General features: G+C 36.9%; 1 protein-coding gene across 5 annotated transcripts in view; it reads left to right on the top strand.

Moving 5' to 3' along the window:
• The first annotated feature begins 375 nt into the window (after positions 1-375).
• The window catches only part of Mgat4c (MGAT4 family, member C), a 760,784-nt gene continuing 742,719 nt past the window's right edge, over positions 376-18,440 (top strand). For 3 of the 5 annotated variants that reach the window (XM_087556315.1, XM_087556314.1, XM_087556312.1), the window contains exon 1: positions 386-697. The gene's annotated coding sequence lies outside the window, so the exon portion shown is untranslated. 5 annotated transcript variants of the gene reach the window in all.

Genomic DNA, 18,440 nt, shown 5'->3' on the forward strand with positions numbered 1-18,440 from the left:
TATGCTAAAATGTAAAACAAAACTGTCTCTGTGTTAGAAAATATAATGAATTGCTTAGAAACGAATGAGTAATTTTCTGATAGATAAATGATTTTAAAATAGAAAAAAGAAAAAAGAGAGAATTTATTTTAACTAAAACTTTGCTTCTGCCCCATAAAGCTGTATATATTTTAAGGTATAGATTCTAGACTGTAGTTTGAAGGAAAGAAATAGGGCAAATAAATTCCATGCCACTAGACACTTTAAAATACTAGATTTAGCAGCAGTCACATTAGCTTAGATAATGGGAGAATTTTTCTTCATTGAAAATGCTCTCTGTCGCTTAAGAACTTACTGAGGCAGCCTGCCATCTAGCTTTTTCACAGAAAAACAGGCTTGCAGACTGCAGATGAGAGAGTCTGGAGCAGAGACAGTTTTAACTTAGCCATTCCTAATTTATCTCAAGCGTTTTCAATTCATCTTCACTGCTCTGTGCACACAGGAACAGCAGATTGCCATCCCTGGGGAACAGAACGCAACCGGGGATCTAGAGAGCTGTCACATTCCAAGAAATATTTAAATTGTGCTGGTTTTCTTCTGGAGAGCTGAGCCCAGGGAATGAAAACTCTCCATCCAGTCGTAGCTTTGCGGGCAATAGATCAGAGGATATTGCCAGGCTCCTAATGGATTATTGTTATCGGGCAGGTTTTCTCTGAAGGTACGTAGTTATTTTCTCAATTCATTACCCTCTCCTATTTATCAAGTAATAAGCTAATGAGCTGGGAATCCAAACCTGCGAATAGAGAAAGATGTTAAGGAGTCAGTATTGACTGGGTAGTGGCACTTTATTGCTGCATGTTTGTATGGGAAATAATAGGATTCCTTTACTGAAGACGAGAATGTAGACTTTAAATTGCTGTGTCAGCACAAAACAAGCAAAACCAAAACAAAACCGTGCTGCAGGCTGCATTATAATAAGTTCATATTAATTCTCCGGAGGATTTTCCTTTTGTAGCTGCAGCCAATAATGAGGGGGAAATACATACTTTGAAAACTTGCTCAAGCCTGTGTATTTTGGAACAGTCATTTTTTCTCTGTCTTAGCAAATACTTTCCATCATATGCTGTTTTTCATGGCTCTTTATGCAGATATATGAATTTTGGATTTTTTTAATTTAGACAAACTCTAGTAGAAGTATTTCTGAGAACATGGTAAAGGAACACTTTGTGTTGTTGATCAATATTTGTGTGTTTCGGGGAAATTTATTAAGATTTTCTACTATGCTGTTATCCAAATATATTGTAAAAATTATGTAAGTTTTTAGTATATAAGAATGTTCAGGCTGCCCCTTAAGTGGGAAAGGCATCTAGTAAAGTAAAATATTAAAAGCTGACAAAGTTCTGAACAATAGCTGAGTTATTGAAAAGGGAGGGCACAGCTTTGACTTACGTGAAGTGAAGCTTATTTTATGATGATCTATTGCAAAAGGAAAGATGACTTCTCTCAGTCTGTTTATTGAAAGTTAAGGTTGTATATGTAGGTGGGGTCAGAACAATCATCAGAGACTTTAGAAGGCAAGAGGACATTTTTTTTTGAAACTGCCGTGTTAGGAGTGTTCGATGCATTCTAACATCTCTTGACGGTGTCAATGTGCTCAGTGAAAGCCACAGTGCTGCTGGTACTTTTCCATGATGAAAAATGACTATGAACCTCAATGTAATTGCAGGTTTATGTACTCTGAGGTATAGGATTCCAGCTGCTCTATTTGGACTGGAACACGGAGTTTACGTACACATCCTGGGTTAGTCATGGACTCAGAAGAGGAAGTGGTAGCTGGGCTTTGCAAGAGGAGTTAGTAACATTGGAGAAAGTATTAAAGTATTAGAAAAATGAGACAGAGAGAGAGAGAGAGACAGACAGACAGACAGACAGAGACAGAGGGAGAGAGGGAGGGGGAAGAAGAGGGAGAGAGAGAGAGGGGGGGAGAGAGGGAGGGAGAGAGGGAGGGAGAGAGGGAGGGAGAGAGGGAGGGAGAGAGGGAGAGAGGAGTCAGAAAGACAGTGACTTTCAGAGAAGCCCCCTTATGCTCACAGGGACTCAAAGGGGGGAAAATATCAAAAAGTATAATGAGAAAAGAAGCCCCAAACTCCACTTTTAGGTACTTTCTTCCCCAAACCTCTAGTGGAAATGAAGAACAGGAGTTAAAATTGAGGTTCGCCCATGGATACCTCCACTTGGCATGCTGTTCTCTTTTGTGGAACCTCTTACTCCGCTCGCTTGCAGTCTTGCTTTTTTTCACCAATGATGGAAATCTCCACTTTAAATCTACGAAAGAAGATTTTTTAAAGTGCCCAATTGCTTCCGTAACTCAGAGTTTTCCAAGCCAACTGCTTATGAATGTTACAGTACAATGTGTGCCCATTTTATCTTAACCAATGACTCTCCTAAATTTTTCAACTTCTGTCATAACGAGCATTTGGAGAGTTATTTAAGTAGCACATTTTATTTGTTGGAAAGTACCAATATATAATAAAGGTCATTTTGTCAACATTGAGCACTGGGAAGATATAATAGTAGCTAAACAATGTTATTAATTCACTTTAGAACATTATATGGATCAAACACATTTGAAAACAAAACAAAAATTAAAATTAATATTCTTATCACCCTGACCTCATGTTCACCTTTCTTACTACAAGCATGCCAGCACCTTCTGCCTCCCACAAGATGCATTTACTTACACAGATATTTAAATTGGCTCAACTTCTTGTTCTAGCACTAAAAGTTATTTTGTTTCATCTTATGGTGAGTTCATTGCAAGATATATGACTGTAATTTCATTTTATTATTTGCTACTAAATAATGTTTATTGAGTACTTGTGATGGGTTTGCTGCTTCCGAGCAACATGTAGTAGGAAAACATGTAATAATATTCTGTCCTAAATCAAAAGGTTTATTAATATTTCACAGCCTCTAATTGGATCAAAGAAAAGGGAATATTAAACTGTCTATTTGGTGATCTTTTATGTACATATAATGTATAGAATGTCTAATATTTTGTCAGTGACTTGCATTCATCTTTCTGGTGGACATGTGCAGATGATCTGGTCCATTTCACCTCCTCTTCTAACTTTACCCTGTAATGTGAAAGGAACATGAGGAACGGAAGATTGGGTTGAGGATAAAACTAATATCATCAGATATAGTAAGGAAGTTTGTCTAAGTTCCTTGATCTCTATATTCCTCTGGTCTCAGTGAGGTATATGCAATAATGATATTTAGCTTTAAGAATTAGTTTGTGGAGTTCACATATTCAAGTATCAAAAAAACTTCTATCATAATCTATACCTGATGAATGGTACCCATCTCCAAGGCAATTTTTTCACAGCCTTTTAAGTAAGGGACATTTACGATCTCACGGAAGTTACTTTGACTTTCCCCGTTGTCAATAATACGTGTGTGTTGGTTTGTGTTTGTACTAGTATAACTATCTTATGTAAGAAATTAAATATTAACAGTGGTTTGTCTATTGGTATTACAGGACTTACAGATGTGCCAAAATATAGCACATGCCAATATAAAATTAGAAATTGTTTAGTTTAGAAACTAGCAGGCACTTTCTATATGGGTATCAAACAGCTAAATTATCAGTTGTAACTTATCAAGGAAAGCAGCCATAACTGTGTCTCATTTCTCTTGTACCTCCTCCCAAAGGACATAACAACAGAGGACAAGATGATAAATCCTCTTGCTCATTAGATTTTTCTCTTGTAACCATTTTATTTGTATTCTCTTTTGCAAGTAGCTCTACTCCGGAGATGTCCTCACATTCTGACTTAGAGCAATTGAAGGATGCAAAACCTCCCCTCAGGGAACAAATACATGAAATAAATACAAGTAAATTAAATAAGAGTGTTCACATCAAAAAATATCAAGTAGTAATTATAGATTCCCCTCATTCTACACTTCTGAATTTCTCCACACCTTCACCCCAATCTGGATAGAGCACCTTTCTGTCCTTTATTAGAAAACAGGCTTCTAACTGATAATTCAAAAAACAATAAATATACAATAGGATAAAACAGAACTAACACATCAGAAATCAGAGAACCACCTGCACACATTCAGAAATCTCATAGAAACACTAGACTAGAAGCCATAATTTTTAATCAGAGGACCTTATATGAATGAATGTAAGTCAAATATATGCTTCCCCAGTCTCTGTGAGTACATATCAGATTTTATCTATTGATCTTCCATTGGTGTCTTCCCTTCCCTCTGGCTCTTGGACTCTTTCTGCCTCCTCTACCATAAGATGTCCTGGGCCCTGAAGGAAGAAATGTAATAGACACATTCCATTTAAAATTGAGTGTTTCAAGATCACAAACTCTTTTTATAATGTCTAGGTATGGGTCTCTCTGTTTGCTCTCCTGTTTTAGTTGGAAGTTTCTCTGTTGATAGCTGTGCAAGTTACTAAACAATGAGTATAGCAGAATGTGATTACATGTCATTTTCTTGCTACTTATTTGTTTGTTTATTCTTATAGTAGTAGTGTTTGGTTTTAGATTTCTGGGCTATCTATTCAGGAGTTGTCGGTCACCCAAGTAATGCTGAGTATGGGGTACATCTAATGAAGTAGGCCTAATCAAATCGTACATTGGTTGGTTACTCCCATAAATATGGTGCCATCATTGCTTTAGCATATCTTTCAGGGAGGACACCACTAAAAATCAAAGGATTTTTCTCTGTTTTGGCATTTGTGGGTTTTTTTTTTGGTAGTATACAGTAATTCTTCATGCACTAAATACAGTAGGACATAAGGGTAAAAATGCTCTATGTAAGAAACGTCAGATTTCTCCATCTTCACTGGGTTCAGTGGTCACGTCTCTAACAGTGGAGCATTGCTGTCAGATTAGCCTCGCTGGAGAACATCCTAAAGTCTCACCAGCATCCTGGGTTAATTGAGGAATTCCTTGATACCCCTTTATTATTGATAGTTTTACTTGATGACAAGAGACATTTTTCTGAGTTTCCGTCTCCTACATTATTTGAATATATTTAGATTACTTCAATGTATGTGTATATTTTAGCAAGTTTCTACTATATTGTTTCCATACTACTCCTTAAATAACCCTTAAATTTAAGAGTCTTTCATTCCTCTTCACTTAATCCTCCTATTCTAGACACTCCCATATCCATTCATAACGTCTATTTTCCCTTCCTAGCATGATCTGTCTGTTCACTCTCATCCTTTATTCTATAATTAACCTCTGTGTTTCTATGAAGTATAGCTTGGTTATAATTGCCTTAAGAGCTAATATCCACACATAAGGGCATACCATATTTGTCTTTCTGGATCTGAAATCCTTCACTCAGAGCGACTACTTCCTGTGCTATCCATTCACTGGCAAGTGCCATTATATCAATTTGCTTTATCAGCTGAGTAATGTGCCATTTTGTACTGCTGGCTGTTTTTTTTTTTTTTTTCATTGTTGTTTGTTTGGTTGCTTTTGCTTGTTTTTTAACCCATTCATTTGTTGAGTGACTTCTAGATCATTTCCAAATTTTATTTATTATGAATAGCACTGCAGGGAACATGGTTAAGGAAATAGCTCTATTGTAGGATGATATGAAGTTTGTGTATGTGCCCAAGAGTGGTATAGCTGCATCTTGAGGTTCATTGATACCAACATTCCTGAGGAAGTTCATTGATACCAATATTCCTGAGGAAGTTCATTGATACCAACATTCCTGAGAAAATTCCATGCAACTTTCCATAGTATCTCAATGAATTTGTAGTTCCACCCCCAATTTTAGTTTGGGGTTTTTTGTTGTTTGTTTGTTTGTTTTTTAATCTTAGCCACTCTGAAGAATGTAAGGTGAAGTGGCAAAGTAATATTGATTTGCATTTTTCTGATGGTGAATTTTGTTGAACATATCCTTCATTATTTCACATTTGAATTTCATCCTTAGAGAATTTGTTGTTTATATCTCAATCCCATTTTAAAATTGGGATTTTTGGATATCTAGATATTTTAACTATATATTTTGGATATTAATTCTCTATTAGATGTGTAATGGTTAGAAATCTTTTCCTATTCTGCAGACTGCTGTTTTGTCCAAATGACAGTCTCCCATACTGTGAATCAAGTTCTCAGTTTCATTTGTTTTAATAAGAGTAGCATTTTCAAGTGTAAAGGTTGAGGTAGATGCTGGTCATGACTATGACTTTAACTCTTCACAAAACAATATCCAGGGTAGATTTGCCTTCACTTGGGTCTCAGAGCTACGGAAAACATGTGTGTCTGATTTTCTCAAGTATCTTAGATACTCAGCATACATAGAAAATTTACTTAATATCCTGTTATGTAAGGATGTAAAATAGAAGACTGCCTGCTATTGAAATTGTGTAGCCCAAGCAACAGATAATTACTTGGAAGCATAAGAATCAAGAAGTTTATACTATATTCTAACTCTTCTGAAGCTTGGACATACTGGCAATATTGTTTCATTCTAGTATTCAGATCTTTTATGTTCCCATTGCCAGTACTAACTTTATCTGAAAATGCCTCCAGGTTCATTCATCACAAAACAATATACACATGTGACCTCACTCCTCTAAAAATCCTTGAAATTTGTGCATTATTTCTTCCTGATTCTCAAATTTAAAAATTTCCATTAGTTTTTTTTTTTTTTTGGTTCTTTTTTTCGGAGCTGGGGACCGAACCCAGGGCCTTGCGCTTCCTAGGTAAGCGCTCTACTCCATTAGTTTTTTATTTTATTTATTTACTATCCAACTGTTGCTGTCTCAGTCCCCCTCCCACAGTTGTTCATCCTATTTTTCCTCTCCCCTATCTTCAAGAGGATTCTCCCACCCCACAGACTTCCACTATCCCTGAGGCTTCACTTCTCTCCAGGTCAGACCTGGAAGTCCTCTGCTTTATATGTACCCTGGGCCTCCAACCAGCCCTTGTATGCTGCATGGTTGGTGGTTCAGTGTCTGGGAGATTCCCGGTATCCAGGTTATTTGAGACTGCTGGTCTTCTCATGGGGTGTCCCTCTCCTTCATTTTCTTCAATCCTTCAACTACTTCAATCAAAGGAGTCTCAGACTTCAGTCCAATTGTTGAGTGCTAGTATTTGTATCTGTCACACTCAGCTGCTGGAAGGGCCTCTCAGAGGATAGTCATGCTAGGCTCCTGTCTCTAAGCACAACATGGCATCAGTAATAGTGTAAGGCCTTGGATATTCACCTTGAGATAGATGCCAATTTGGGCCAATCACTGAACCTCTTTTCCCTCAGTCTCTTCTTCATTTTTGTCTCTGCATTTTTTTTTTTAGAGAGGAGCAATTATGGGTCAGAAATTTTGTCTGTCTGTTGGTTACATGTCCCTCCACTGGAGGCCCTATCTACTGGAGGTGGACTTTTTGAACTTCCTTTCCCCACTCTTGGGTATTTCCTCTAAGATCACACCCATTTAGTCCTGAGAATCTTTCACCTCCAAGGTTTTTGGTGCTCTCTAGAGGGTTACTCACCTCCCACCCTCCAAGACTTCAGATTTCCCTTCTTCATTCTTCTGCCCCTCCGGGTTTTTCTCCTGTGCTGACTTTCATACATGATCCTGTTTGCCCTTTCCCCTCCCTTATCCCACCCAGGTTCTTACTGATCTCTGCCTTCCATGAATATTTTCTTATGCCTTCTAAGTGGGATTGAAGGTGGTTCTGCTTGTTAAACTTCTTAAGATCTGTGAATTGTATAATGAGCATTCTTTCCTTTTTGCTAATATCCACTTATTGGTGAGTATATACGATACATGTCCTTCTGGGCCTGGGTTACCTCATACAGGATGATATCTTCTAGCTCCATCCATTTGTCTACAGAATTAATGATGTACTTAACTAAATAGTACTCCATTGTTTAAAGGAACCACATTTTCTGTATCTAGTCTTTGGTTGAAGGACATCTGGGTAGTTTTCAGCTTTAGGTTATTACAAATAAGGCTGCCATGAACATCATAGACAACATGTCCCTGTAGTATGGTAGGGCATCTTTTGGGTATATGCCCAGGAGTGGTATAGCTGGATCTTCAGGTAGAGCCATATCCAATGTTCTGAGGAACTGCCAAATTGAGCTCCAGAGTGGTTGTACAAGTTTGCACTCCCACCATCAATGGAGGAGTGTTCCTCTCTCTCCACATCCTCCACAGCATGTGCTGTCACTTGAGTTTTTGATGTTAGCCATTCTCTTTGTGGAATCTCAGGATCATTTTCATTTGCACTTCCCTGATGAATACTTTGAACTTTGAACATTTCTTTAAGTGCCTCTTGGTCATTTGAGATTCTGCTTTTTAAATTCTCTCTTTAACTCTGTACCCCATTTTAACTGAGTTATTTGGATTTGGGGATGTTAGCTTCTTGAGTTCTTCATATATATTGGATATTAGCCTTCTCTGGGATATGGGGTTAGAAAAGATTTTTTTCCCCTTTCTGTAGGTTGCCAATATGTCCTATTGACTGTGTCTTTTTCCTCACAGAAGCTTTCCAGTTTCATGAGGTCCCATTTACCAATTGTTGACCTTAGTGCCTGAGACATTGGAGTTCTATTTAGGAAATTTTTCCTTGGGGTTGGAGATTTAGCTCAATGGTAGAGTGCTTGCTTATGATCGCAAGGCCCTGGGTTCAGTCCTCTGCTCCAGAAAAAAAAAAAGACAAAATAACAAACAAACAAACAAAAAAGACAAAATAAGGGAAAAATTTCTCTATAGCAATGAGTAAGAGGCTCTTTCCCACTTTCTCTTCTAATCGATTCAAAGTATGTGGTTTTATGTTGAAGCCCTTGATCCATGTGGACTCAAGGCTTATGAAAGGAGATAAGTATAGATCTATTTTCATTTTTCGGCATACAGGCTGCAAGTTAGACCAGCACCATTTATTGAAGATGCTTTCTTTTGTTCCATTGTATGTTTTTTTACTTCTTTGTCAAAAGTGAAGTATCCATAAGTGTGTGAGTTTAGTTCTGGTTCTTCTATTTCATTCCATTGTTCAGCCTGTCTGCTCAGTACCAATGTCATGCTGTTTTTCTCACTTTAACTCTGTAATATAGCTTGAGGTCAAGGTTGGTGATTCCCCAGGAAGTTCTTCTATTGCTGAGAATATTTTTCTATCCTGTATTTTTTTTTGATTTTTTGGGTTTTTTTTCTATATGAAATTGAGAATTGCTCTTTCTCTGTGTGTGAACAATTGTGCTAGAATTTTGATGGGGATTCTGTTGAACCTATAGAGTACTTTTGGTAAAATGGCAAATTTTACTATGTTAATTCTACCAATCCATGAGCGTGAGCATATTTGTGTCTTCTGGGTTCTTTTTCAATTTCTTTCTTCAGAGACTTGAAATTCTTGTCATACAGATCTTTCTGTTGTGTGGTTAGTGTTATGGTATTTTATATTACTCATGATTATTGGGAAGGGTGTTGTTTTCCTATTTTCTTTCTCAGCCTGTTTATCATTTGTTTAAAGAAGGCTACTGATTTGTTGAGTTTAATTTATATCTAGACAATTTGCTGAAGTTGTTTATCATCTGTAAAAGTTCTCTGATCAATTTGGGGGGGTTGTTTATGTATAATATATCACCCACAAATAGTCATACCATGACTTCTTCTGTCTCAATTTGTATCCCGTTGATCTCCTTTTGTTGTCTTTTTGCTATAGCTAGAATTTCTATTACCAAATTGAATAGATAGGGAGAGATGGGAAGTCTTATCTGGCCCCTGATTTTAGTGGAATTACTTCAAGATTTTCTATATTTATTATGTTATTAGCTGTCTGTTTGCTGTATGTTGCCTTTCTTATGCTTAGGAATGAGCCTTAAATTCCTGATTTCTCCAATACTTTTAACACAAAGGGCTGTTGCATTTTGTCAAATGCTTTTTCAGCATCTAATGAAATGATCATGTGATTTTTTTCTTTGAATTTTTTTTATATAGTATATTATGCTAATGGTTTCTCACCTATTGAGCCATCCTTGCATTCCTGAGCTGAAACCTAACTGATGAGGGCAATGAGGGTTTTAATGAGTTCATGGATTCTGTCTGTGAGAGTTTTATTGAGTATTTTTGCATCGATATTCATAAGAGACATTGGTCTGAAGTTTTCTTTCCTTGTTGTCTTTGTGTGTTTTAAGTATTAGAGTAACTATAGCTTCATAGAATGAATTAGTGTTCCTTCTGTTTCTATTTTATGGAGTATTTTAAGGAATGTAGGTATTACATTTCTTTGAAGGTCTGATAGAATTTTGCACTAAAACCATCTGGTCCTGGGCTTTTTTTTCCCCACTGGGAGGATTTTAATGACTGCTTCTATTTCCTTAGGGGTTATGGGAGTCTTTAGAGAGTTTACCTATTCTTGATTTAATTTTGGTACATGATATTCTTTTATATAGTTCACCTGTACTTTTTTTTCATCTTTATTGACTTGGGTATTTCTTATTTACATTTTAATTGTTATTCTTTTCCCCAGTTTCCAGGCTAACATCCCCCTAACCCCTATTTGGTTCATGACTTCTCTTAGTCTATGTCTCTATTTAATTTCTGTTTCCAGGATCTGTCCATTGATGAGAGTGGGGTGTTGAAATCTCACACTATTATTGTGTGAGGTGCAATGTGTGCTTTGAGCTTTAGTGAGGTTTCTTTTATGTATGTAGGTGCCCTTGTATTTGGAGCATAGATATTTAGGATTGAGAGTTCATCTTGGTGGATTTTTCCTTTGATGAATGTGAAGTGTCCTTCCTTATCTTTTTTGATGACTTTTGGTTGAAAATCGATTTTATTCAATATTAGAATGGCTACTACAGCTTGCTTCTTCCGACCATTTGCTTGGAAAGTTGTTTTCTAGCCTTTCATGCTGAGGCAGTGTCTGTCTTTGTCTCTGAGGTGTGTTTCCTGTAGGCAGAATTCAGGATCCTCATCATGTATCCAATTTTTAATCTATGTCTTTTTGGGGGGGGGATTGAGTCCATTGATGTTGAGAGATATTAAGGAATAGTGATTGTTGCTTCCTGTTATATTGGTATTTGGATCTGAGATTATGTTTGTGTGCTTTTCTTCTCTTTGTTTTGTTGCCAAGACATTAGTTTCTTGCTTTCTAGGGTGTAACTTGCCTCCTTATGTTGGGCTTTACCATTTATTATCATTTGTAGGGCGGGATTAGTAGAAAGATATTGTGTAAATTTGGTTTTGTCATGGAATATCTTGGTTTCTCCATCTATATTAATTGAGAGTTTTGCTGGATACAGTAACCTAAGCTGGCATTTTTGTTTTCTTAGGGTCTGTATGACATCTGTCCAGGATCGTCTGGCTTTCATAGTCTCTGGTGAGAAGTCTGGTATAATTCTGATAGGTTTGCCTTTATATGTTACTTGATCTTCTCTTACTTATTTTCCTTTCTTTTTTTTTTTTTTTTTTTTTTTGAGCTGGGGATCGAACCCAGGGCCTTGCACTTGCTAGGCAAGCGCTCTACCGCTGACCTAAATTCCCAACCCCTTCTCTTACTTCTTTTAATATTCTTTCTTTGTTTTGTGCATTTGGTGTTTTGACTATTATTTGATGGGAGGAGTTTCTTTTCTGGCCCAGTCTATTTGGAATTCTGTAGGCTTCTTGTATGTTTATGGGCATCTCTTTCTTTAGGTTAGGGAAGTTTTCTTCTATGATTTTGTTGAAGATATTTACTGGTCCTTTGAGCTGGGAGTCTTCACTCTCTTCTATAACTATTATCCTTAGGTTTGATCTTCTTATTGAGTCCTGGATTTCCTGTATGTTTTGGACCAGTAGCTTTTTCCGTTTTACATTATTTTTGACAGTTGTGTCGATGATTTCTGTGGAATCTTCTGTTCCTGAGATTCTGTCTTTTATCTCTTGTATTCTGTTAGTGATGCTTGTATCTAAGGCTTCTTGTCTCTTCCTTTAATTTTCTATATCCAGGGTTGTCTCCCTTTGTGCTTTATTTATTGCTTCTATTTCCATTTTTAATTCCTTCACTTGTTTGATTGTGTTTTCCTGTAATTCTTTCAGGGATTTTTGTGATTCCTCTCTATAGACTTCTACTTGTTTATTTATGTTTTCCTGCATTTCTCTAAGGGAGTTCTTTATGTCTTTCTTGAAGTCCTCCAGCATCATGATCAGATGTGATTTAAAATCAAGATCTTGCTTTTTTGGTGTGTTTGGATATTCAGTGTTTGCTTTGGTGGGAGAATTGGGCTCTGATGATGCCATATAGTCTTTGTTTCTGTTGCTTGTGTTCCTGCGCTTGCCTCTTGCCATCAGTTTGTCTCTGGTTTTACATTGTTCTGCTATTTCTGACAGTGGCTAGACAGTCCTATAGGCCTGTGTGTCAGGAGTTCCTTAGATATGTTTTCCTCTTTTCTTTCAGCAAGTTATGGGAACAGAGTGTTCTGTTTTCAGGCGTGTATTCTTTCCTGTCTATTGGTCTTCAGCTGTTCCTGTGGGCCTGTGTCCTGAGTCCACCAGGCAGGTCACTTGGAACAAAAAAGTTGGTCTTACCTCTGGTCCTGCAGCTGAAGTTGCTCCTGAGGAGCTGCTTTTGAGCTCTCCCTGCGGGCGGCAACCAGAAGGGCCTGCCCTGCCTATTCCTGGGCCCCTGTGCACCAGGTCCCAGATGGTGCTAGGTGTTTTCCTCTGGAGTCAGAAATGTGGGCAGAGTGTAGTGTTTTGGCTTCCCAGGTGTATCTGCCACTCTGAAGGTTTAGCTCTCCCTCCCACAGGATTTGGGTGCAGGGAGCTGTTGACCATGTCCCTTCAGTCACCTGTAGTTTATATAACTTCGGGACATGGTAAGTGTCAAGAAAATCATCCATTTCATCTAAATTTTCCAGTTTTGTTGAATATAGGTTTCTGTAGCAGGATCTGATACTCTGTTTTGTTTTGTTTTATTTCCTCAGTTTCAGTTGTTATGTCTCCCTTCTCATTTCTGATTTGTTAATTTGGATACTTCCACTGTGACCCTTAGTAAGTTTGGCTAAGGGTTTATTCATCTTTTTGATTTTCTCAAAAAACAGCATTTGTGTGGGAGTTTTCTCCTTCTCTGAGGAGAAAGGAAGAGGGAGATAGGAAGAGGCAGGGATTGGGAAGAGAAGAGGGAGAAAAGTTTGGTCAGGATGCAATGTAAACTAATTACTGAAAAAAGTTACAGAAAGAAAATGACAACAGTTTGAAAGCCCTAGATTGGATAGGCTATATACTTGGGGAAAACCAAGTATTATTATTCTGCTAAAGGAACATACAAATAAAATGAATTCTAATAACACTGTGCCATACTGTGTTCAGTGCCTCACTTAATCATCATCAGAGAAACTTCTTCCAGTGGATTGGACTATGTGCAAGGGTGAGAGATTTTGGAATACACAGTTCTAAATGGGATGTCTGCATCAAATTCCTTCCCTCAGGGTTTGGGGAACTTTGTGCAAAAGGAGGTAGAGCAGTTTCTCCAGACAAATTAGAACTGATGAACATAAGAAATACCAGACTCTGTGTCAGCATGTCCTGAGACTGAATAGGTTCAAGCCAAACAGTTTCAGTGCTGAGAGGGAAAACTGGACCAAGATGCTATCTCCAACTGACATCTGTAACTTAGTTTTACATAACGGAGTCTCATTGTGTATATTAACCACATTTAATGATAGTCCCAATGTCAAGCTGTAGATGGACAATAGTATTGTTGTAGACCTTTGTCTTCTATTGCTTTGTTTGAGCATTTATTTTGTCTCATTAGTCTTTGTTTATATATTATGGTTTCTGATTTTGATTTCATTTCTGTGTGCTTTGTTTGCCTGTATATGTTTCTTGCACCTTTTCTTTTAAAAAAAATCTGTATTCCCCCCCCCAAAAAAAAAGATGGTTGTTAATATCATACTCTAATTTCAATTTAGTTCTCTAGTTTGTTTCAATATCTATGAACATCGGTTTGTAGATAAATAGCCATATAGAGTGATGTTAAATTAATAATGATAGGTTGCAGAATGTTTTTCTTTCTTTTTTTTTTAAAGATTTATTCATTTATTATATATAAGTACACTGTAGCTGTCTTCAGGTACACCAGAAGAGGGCATCAGATCTCTTTACAGATGATTGTGAGCTACCATGTGGTTGCTAGGAATTGAACTCAGGACTCTGGAAGAGCAATCGGGGTCTTAACCACTGAGCCATCTCTCCAGCCCTTGTAGAATGTTTTTCTAAAGTGCTGTTCCAGCAAGTACTTAAATGCTCATGGTTATCATGGTTAATCACATGGTCAGTTTGAGGTGTGCCCTAGGCTTTTATTGTTTTAACTTATTGGCTGCTTTCCAATAGGGTCTGGAGTCTCATAAAATTATTCCCTCTGTTTCTGCCAATTCCAGGTAGATGCTCAGATAGCTTAGCTCAACATCTGTGATACAAACAGAATTTTGAACCAGATTAACCTGGTCACCTATACCTCAAGGTAAATTTTCCTTCAGTAAACCTTTCTTGTTGTTGATGAATTTTGTTTTCGAGGCATGCTTTGCAGGCAAGCGAGGTGTTCACAAATAATGAAAGTTCAAGGAAATACGGTACATACATAGCAGAACGCTGTTCATTTTTTCAAAGAAATTAAATCATTTAAAAATAAAGTGAATAAATCCTATAAGATGTGAAATAACTCTACCAACTCTTCATAGGAAAACAGATTTTTGGGTCTATCAGTTTGTGAATAAGAGCAAATAAATTGCTAAGAAGATACAAAAGCTTTTTTATCAGGCATGTCTTCATCAGTGGTTAATACCAGTGAGTTTTTACTTACTGTGTGTGGATAGATAGTAAATGTTACGGGAGGAATTCTATTTGCTTAGATACAAATATGAAAACCCACAGATTTGGAGGTAAGATCTTTAAAGAAACAATTACAAAGTAGGTTCTTCTCCAGTAGGACTAGTGTCTTTACTATCAGAAGGTGCTAAAGCGACAAACACACTGATAAAATTAATTGAAAAACCCTGCTTAGAAAGGAAGAATCTCGGAACCAGGGAAAGAGGCTTCAGGAAAACAGCACTAAAGATTCTGTGAAGTTGGTCTGTATTCTAAAACTATGACAATTCAGTCTGTTTCAGTTATGAATCTCAACTGAGGAATTTAGAAATGTGTCTTTGATTGAGGCCCTTAAAACATGACCAAAGGATAGTCTTCAATGTACATTTAACATTGTATTACTACTACTACTACTATTATTTTTAATTATCATTTATTTCTATTATTTTGCAAAAGCCAACACTGCTTTTAATCTTGAATAAAACTTCAATCTCTTTCTTCCGACAAAAATTATTACATTTCACAGCTAAGTTTCAATTACCTTATGACATAGTCTCTTTCCATTTTAAAAGGACAATGATATGTTTCAGTGTTAAAATGACTTTTGATGTTATACAGAAATTCAAAAGAGCTTGCGTCTCTCCAACACACCCCAAAAGAGTAAAAATTAAAAGATCACTTTTTTCCTTATGAGAATCTGAATCAGCAGATTTTCATGGTAATAATTGCTTTCATCAATTCATAGAGCAAGGAATTGAGGCAACAAGAGATTAAACAGTGGCCTATCATTCTATATAAGGGAGCTAGGAGTTAGATCTTGTGTTTTATATTTAATCAATGCACTATAAGAGCATCCAAGCTGTGGCAAGATTATTTTAATTACATTAATGACAACAGTGAAAATTGTGCTGAAATGTATTGAGATATAGTTTAGTGAGAAGGTGAAAAATTGTTTATCTTCATTTCAATATTTTATAGTAACATATGATACATGACAGTATTGTAGTTAATAATATCGCTGTTTCTTTCTACTACACTACATAAAAGTTTAAGGGATCTTTCCTCAGAATGTTATATAGAGAATGTATATACATATAAAGTTAGTTTGATTAGACAATAGTTAATGAACAAAACGCTACGAACGTGGAATCTCAGAAGTACTGACCTTAGTTTTTGTATAAACATTACTACTTTAATAATTTTTCTAACTGGAGAAATGATTTATAAACTATGTAATGTTAAAATGCTGTTTTAGTTTTGCTCATTTAAACACAATTAAAATGGAATAGAAGAATAATTTTTGGAGGGACACTTTTGAATAGAAAGTGCCAGGTTTCCAGTCTTATTTATATTTCATAAGCACGTGCTATTGCATGAATACTTGGGTTCTTCTCTTTAAGTTCCACATGGACCTGAGGTCCTTCCGTTGTTTTTATGAAATTTTGTTAGATTTTCTAGCTGAATTTAAATATAGTGGTGTCCATGATGGGAAAGTAGGTCAGCACCTCCCTGTGAGGTAAACAAAGTTGACCTGTATCATTCATTGTTCTAGCACTTCAATAGAGCCCAGAATACATTTTATATATATAAGCCTAAGAAATGACCAGAAATATGGTCATTCTGGAGAAAGCTCTCAACCATCAACTAACATCAATCAACGCAAACACACATCCTTACTTATTCCATTCAAAATTTACCTCTGATTTCTATTGTGTAATTAAAATACAAGGTATTATCTAAAACCTTAATAAAGTGGTTTAAGGTAAACATTGCTGTTTGAATAATAGTTACGATAGGCTTTGTTATTTCAGACCCTAAGATATTTCTCAATGCGGTCCTGCATTCCAAAGTCTATTTCCTTAGCCATTTTCGTTTCAACAGTTGAGCCTTATATGGTTCAGAAATCATGGTCAATGCTATTTTAGGTTATGTATTTCTGTTTTTTTTAATTTTTTAATAATTTCTTTATTGGGTAGTTTATGTATTTACATTTCAAGTGTTATTACCTTTCCTGGTTCCCCATTCTCCAACCCTCCCTCCCACTGCTTCTATGAGGATACTCCCCTCTCACCCACCCACTCCTACCTTAACACCCTGGCATCCCCCTGTACTAGGGGAAAGAGCCTTCACAGGACCAAGGACTTCTCCTCCTATTGATGCCGGACAGTGCCATGCTCTGCTACATATGAGGCTGGAGTCATGGGTCCCCCAATGTGTAATTCTCAGTTCATGGTTTATTCCCTGGGAGCTCTGGGGATCTGTTTGGTTGATATCGTTGTTCTTCCTCTGAGGTTGCAAACCCCTTCAGTTTCTTCAGTACTTTCTCTAAGTCCTCCATTGTGGTTCCTATGCTCAGTCTGATGGCTGGCTGCAAGCATCTTAATCTGTATGAGTAAGGCTCCAGCAGAGCCTCTCAGGAGACATCCATATTGGGTTCCTGTGTCAGGAAACACTTCTTGGCATCAGCAATAGTGACTGGGATTGGTGGCTGCATATGGGATGGATGCACAAGTGGGGAAGTCTCTGGTAGCCTATCCTTCAATCTCTGCTCCATTCATTGTCCCTATATTTCCTCCTGTGAGTATTTTGTTCCCCTTCTAAAAGGACTGATGCATCCAAATTTTGGCATTCCTTCTTTTTTATCTTCATATGGTCTGTGAATTGTACATGCTAATATCCACTTATCAGTGAGTGTATACCCATATGTATACCCATACCCAGAGTAGTTGGACCAGCCTACAATCCCACCAACAATGGAGGAGTATTCCTATTTCTCCACATCCTTGCCAGTATCTGTTGTCACCTGAGCTTTTGATCTTAGCCATTCTGTCTGGTGTGAGGTGGAATCTCAGGATTGGTTTAGTATTTCTTAAAACAGCTTTATCTCAACATGTAGATAATATGGATATGCATGTCTGTGAGTGGCTAATGTGGTTCTTTCAAGGATGCTCCACAGAAAATTGCAAAAGAAAATCTCTAGTATAAGGGGAAATAATGAGAAGATGGGGAAGCACTCTCAACTCAATACCAAATGCCTCTTCTAGTGTATAGAATTATATCAGTCACTCTCCTGTGGTCTTTACTGCTCTCCTCTCTTCAGCTCTCTGTACACAGTGTTACTCCTCAAAGAATAATTCAAACTATTATATAATTAAGAAGTATTACCAAGAGTATTTTCATCTCTTTTAGAAAGAAAAGTTCAAATTTAAGATAACCTAAGAGGTATAGAAATCTTAATGAGATAAATGCACGTTATATATAGGAATTATAATTAGCATATTAAATCTTATGGACTATCATTGAGGATGGAGCCAGATGGAAGTTAATAATGAAGGTGAAATCTGGCAAATGGCTATCTATAGAATGTTCAGAATATTTGTACCACCACACATCCTCCATTCATTCTGAGACTGTTGCAGTTGGCATTAATTCAAATAACTCTTCTCTTTTCTATTTTCATGTACCAGCTAACAATCAATTAGAAAATACATAAGCTTTTGTTGAGACATGTGGTAGACATAATTTGTCCATCATTACAGCATGAACTAGTCATTGTCTTCCTTCTGATAATTTGAATAGACTTCAGGTACTGATTCAGCAGAGGCCTGAGGAGAAAGCTTGTGGGTCT

The sequence above is a fragment of the Rattus norvegicus genome, chromosome 7 (assembly GCF_021556685.1).
Source record: "Rattus norvegicus strain SHRSP/BbbUtx chromosome 7, alternate assembly SHRSP_T2T, whole genome shotgun sequence".
Lineage (NCBI taxonomy): Eukaryota > Metazoa > Chordata > Mammalia > Rodentia > Muridae > Rattus > Rattus norvegicus.